Genomic DNA, 6,000 nt, shown 5'->3' with positions numbered 1-6,000 from the left:
ACCTGTTACCATAAATATGAGTGTCAACATACTTTATCCCCAAAAAATATGTGTGACTGGCTGAATTCGAATTCTTTGATCTTATAATGCTTCATGAACGGTATTCTTATTGCGTTCAAACAAGCGAATATCCAGCAGCGACCAGAATTTCGTTGGTTGGTCACTGGTATACCAATGTCTTTGATCTACTTAGAATAACATAATTATACAAGTCTTCGGATCTAGAAGCGAGAAAAAACTGACACGACCTTGTGCGAAAAACTATTGTCATAGGCCCCATTTTGAAGTCGTTCCCTCAATACTGAAACTTCTAACGGATCATGCTTCTGACATGCATTTTGAGCTAATACGTAACTGGGGTTTGAACGAAACGCTTTTTCGTATCTTGACACCGAACTATTCATCATCACATCTTAAAATGTTGAACAATTAATTACTAATATAATTATACTTACGTGGAAAATAATATGCATTGTGTTATAACTTAAAAAGTATACAGGGTAGGTAATCAAAACTTTACTTTACAGACATTTTTTTTTATGAAATAACTATTTTTGCTAAATAGGTTTCAAATGAAATCGTTATTCAATTTAATAATTAAAAATGGTATTAACTGTTAAAAATATTATATTAAATTTTAGTTTTCGAAAATAACTTTTCAAAATTAAATAGCAATATACAAATTTGATTTAACGTTAAATGTAGAATAACGTAATACAGTTAATGTTTGTCGATAACCAGTTTTTAATTAATAGTTCTTGAGTGATTCCTATTTAAATGTATAAACGGATAGTCCACCTCTCTAATTATTTAAAAGGTACTAACTCAAAAAGTCTTTAATCAAAAAAGGTTATCGATTAATCTTAATTTTCATCACATCATTCCGCTTTTGATAGGCAAGTTTAATATTAAGATTGCTTTTGACGTTTAATAATTATCCACAAAAACTACCCTTAAAAATACAATTTTTAACTTAATATAAAAACCATTATTGGTATTTTATTTAAATATTGTTTTCTTATTTTTCAGCTAAAATAGTTATTTCACAAAAATAAAATTGCTCTATAATAAAATTTTGATCGTCCTGTATTGTATGAATGCAACGCATAACAGTAGACGAGCCGAATACAAATTTGACAACATTGGAACACGTCCAAGTGATTAAAGGCGGAAATATAGTTGAAAATCAGAAGTTTGAAGGAGACTATATGGCTACATATTCATACACAAAGAGACACGTCCAATCACGTATATGCGACAGTCTTATGTGTCATTTGTGATTTGGGTGTTTTTTCACAAGTAGATTGAATTTCATCGAACACATAATTCACCCGGATTGCAATTCGGTAGTAATACTTTACTTGAACTGAAGGTTGTGGTGGTGACGATACGAGCGTTGTTGTCTACTGCACGGGTACGACGCTGGTTTGAGACCCTCTCAGGGGAGGCTTTGACAGGCTCGACCAACACCAATCGTCCAGTATACAGCAGATATTCCATTGAGTCCAATAGCCTGTCCATGCGGTATTTTTTACAAAAGTAGTTGGCCCCAAAGGCTTGGCGCAACTTACGATGTGGCTCGGTTAGGTCGAAGCTTCCACATCGTTTCACCTCGTCCAAAATGAAATCAGTTATTCTTTCGAAACACGTGTAACGACCGCTACCATGGTAAGTCATAATATATAATAAGTATATGATAAATGTCGAAAATGACCGTATCACGACAAACACCTACCACATCTATAATATATTATATGTATGGGTAATCAATAAAATACACCATCTGCGTTAGCTATATTTTGTCACGGATACATCCGCTACTGTCGAAGGTGCTACTGTTGAACTATCACATTGCAACGATTTTTGAAAAACACAAATTTAATAATTCCATAATTATTATTTACAAAATTATGTTTTCTATAAAAATGCGTACACCAAGTCAATCGATTAACTGAATAGGTAATAACTGTTAAACAGGATGTTCCGAAGAATCTATACCGAATCACTGTTAAATGGTAATGCTATTAATTACATTTTGTAATGATTAAGATAACCGTCATTATAGAGATCGCACTGTGTGCGGGCTCTGGTTTGGTCGGACAGATTCGATCAGCGGTACCGTTGCCGGGCATCGACTGAATTTATTTATGGCGCACACGAAAGCATCATTGACCATGCGCTAATATTATAATTATAGTATTGTCATATTATTGTTGTTTTGGTCCGGGTATCGATAGGCGCAGGGGAGTGACCACCGAGCAACTATTGTACTGTGGTTGCTCGTATGGCCCGCTAACGACGTCCGCTGTCTTTATGTAATAAATTAATGTTGCTGACCGTTATAATTACAATTGGTATTATTATTATAATAATATATACAGCTGCTGCCGTCGTCGCAACAATAATGGAATATTATTTCGTTGTTTTCGGATCACCTAACAATTATGATGTCGGATGCGTACGACTTCAACCGCTACCGGCCAGAAATTATTACCGTTTAAGTACCTCATCGAATGTTCGGTATGTGGAAACACTATAGTTAATCAAAAGTTATACAATATCAATAACACTAGGATCTCGACTTGTTCTAAGTAAAAAAAAAAAAACCATTGAGAATCGAAAACAATCGGAGCAAGTTGTGTTTCTATTAACCAGCAAGGGCATAGACTATAATATTATAATAGATGTATCTGTATCAATGACGCTCAGATTATGTCTACCATATTTCACATCCGCTCATAGCTCTAGCAGCATCTATTTGAGTTAAAAATCCAAATATTTTTTTAACAAAATCTCATTGAAGGTACTCTCCGGAGTCAAATCTATAGTAATCATAAAAAACATTATACTTGTGTAGTTCTAGTCAAATTAGTTTTAATATTCTTGCAACCCCATTTATACATTTGTCTTCGATCGCTCATTGAGTTTATTAAAATTCTTACTAACACCCAGGGGACTTAAACTGCTATTATTTAATTTTTTAGTATTTCCTATACTATTGAATAAAATAGGATAAATTTAGATCAGGATAAGTTGGACGGATATGTTGGCTAACGAAGAAGTATTAGAAAGGATATCAAAGAAAAGATTTCTATAGAAATGTATCCAAATTGAATTATAGAAGTGTGTGCCTTTTATTATTCTACTCAGATGAATATATTAAGAAGACTGTTATGGTGAAGTATGTCCAATTAAATTTGCTTTTCATGTTATCAAAATCTTAGACAACGTCTATTTTACAGAGTGAGAAAATCGACCAAGTACCAAATTCGACGCGTTACACCACACGTTAACATTTGTATATTTTGTTTTTATGCGTTTATTGTCTAAATTTTGAAATTCTGAAACACGTACATAAAATAAGTAATGAAAATTGAAAACCTCTCAACCATATATTATATTAGAAACGACGACAGTATTGTGAACATTATGCGGTTTGTCATCGCTTTTTTTTTTATGACAAAAGTCTGGACTGTATTATAATAACGTGTTGGCTAGACGAACAGCATTTATCGCCGTCCGCTTATGCGAATACTATGGAAAAAAATCCTACGAGACCTGACGTCCTGACCAGATAAACCACTGAATTAGCTGCCATGTACCCACACTAACAGAATAGGTAGTAATTTATAGGACAACCGCAAACGATGACCGGCCTCATCGCGTTTATAGGGTTTATGGATAATTATCATATTGTCATGGTTACTGAATTGCACATTATACTACAATACTCTTTTTTTTTTGTTTAATATGGTACAAGTTATCTTCTATTGACTTTTATATAACATTTATAATCTATACAATGTTGCACAATAAATAAATTTAATAATGATATGCGACAGTGATTGTTGTTAAAGCCAAATTCACATTTGACCCACTTAACAATGAAAGAGAAAAAAAAGCTATTAGTAACTACATAGGTAATTGAGCGGTATTAATTATTATGATGTGTATAGTAACAAGTCTCTGCACTACTGGCGAGTGAGGAGATGAACCTAACCTAACCTGGATGCAAGAAGTGTTTTAGTACCCAGTTGGGACACAATGGTATTTAAATGATTTTGTAAAATCTTAAGTAGTAGAGAGTAGCTATTTGTTTTGCCGTATTGACGAAAATATTAATTTTAACCCGTGCCTCACAAGAGTTTAAATGGGATTTAATATAGGATTTTGATACTTGTGCAATGCATACATTTTTTCTACTATAAGTTTAAGGTGAAGTGTTGGTGGTTTTATAGCTTGGAATCTGCTAACACGTACAACATACCCAAAATCATACTTTAACCCTTGTAGGGCACGGGTTAAAATAAATGTATACATTGTAAGTCTTCCTATAATTTTATTCCAGCATTCGTTTTTTTTATTATTGGACAATTTTTAGTTATTTAAAATTATCATAAATTTTGCGTTTACGCACCATAGCGTTCACGTGTTGACGTTAAAACATATTTTTATAATGTGTAATAATAAGTTGTCATTTGGTGTTTCTATTTAGAAACAATAAAACATATTGTACGGTTATTACCATGAAATAAAGGCCTTGTTTACCCTGAACGTGGAAGATCTATTGTAGTAAAGAATTAAGTATAGATATTGATAGTCATTTTGTTAAATATTAGTAATATTTCTAAATATAATAGTAAAAAATAATACCTGTTGTGTTCCATTGTTTTTTTTTAATTATCAACTACTATAAATATAAATTACAATTATTATAATTCATAAAATAAAGTCACAGTTATTTTATCATTGTAGCTGTATATTTAGAAACAAAGTTTGCACAAACAAACTGTTGTTGGCTTGTAAAAAAAATGTACAACAAAAAATACAAATCAGCTTTTAAATGAACATAAATTGTCATTAGGGGGAATACATTTAGTGTAAAAACGTAGTTAACTTATATTACGTACCATGTAAAATCCACAATTCCTTAAGTATATTAATAAACAAGTAATAGTTTTCATTTTATTTACTCATAGTATACAATTTTGGTAAACATAAATTAAGCGGTTTCAATACGAATTTTATTTTCGCTATGTAGTTACTCATGTCTTTAGTGTTTTCGAATACGATTAGTTCTAACATAGATTAAAATATACTGTGTATATTTAATCTATGGTTCTAATAAATCAGTGTACGCCGTTATTCTTGTCGTTTGATGATCTTTTGCAAAACGGTAAAAGTCATTATCCACGTTTAACTCATGTAATTGTTTATATTAGATCATTTCATTAGTGTCGACGAGTTAGGACAAAATCCAAACGGGGCCATCGTCAATGTTCAGATATCCAATGGTCAATTTGAGAGGAACGTTTAGAAGAAACCAAAAGTGCTTTAATATGGTTTTTGTTTTGTCGTACAATAATGGCCGTGTAGTTTTGATTATCTCCAGATTTGACTAAGTGCACATAAGTGCTATTACAATACACTTTTAAATGCCACCACAAGTAAAACAATACTTTGGCGTTAATAATTTGTATTAAGAGTTTTTGAAATTTCATAGATTTGAACGGATCTGTCATCCAATCGACCATACTGCTAAAGTCTATATTAAGTGGAACATTATTTTCTGTCATAGGCAAATAGTTTTGTCGTTGACATCTTATGCGATAGTTATTTATTTATAATTTATGCGTGGGGTTGTCGAAGAAATCTACAGACGTTTCCTTTTTTTCATAGAGTAGAAACGTTTTTAGTTTTATGCAAGTCACCCAAAACCAAATGGGCACGTACACTTTTCCAACGTAGAACACTGTTATCATTCGTGTGAATTTAATTGTATAAAAATCGATAAATTAAATTCCCCCTTTCTCTCTCTATACAGTGTGATTTTTTTATCATCGGCCACTCAAATATTATTATATATTTAATTTTAAGAAAGTACATATTTTCCATTTTTAAAACAATGATAATATTTTTGTATGCAACATTTTTTTTTTTTTTTAATTGATACATTCGTTCCATTAACTCACTGTTCATCGGTTTCGCATTATGTTTTTA

The sequence above is a fragment of the Adelges cooleyi genome, unplaced genomic scaffold (assembly GCF_023614345.1).
Source record: "Adelges cooleyi isolate 19-005CV unplaced genomic scaffold, UGA_ACOO_1.1 ACOO_flye_CR_arks_rails_tigmint_CR_PRNA_118, whole genome shotgun sequence".
Taxonomy (NCBI): Eukaryota; Metazoa; Arthropoda; class Insecta; order Hemiptera; family Adelgidae; genus Adelges; species Adelges cooleyi.
The sequence above is the reverse complement of the archived record's forward strand: the minus strand, read 5'-3'. Positions refer to the sequence as shown.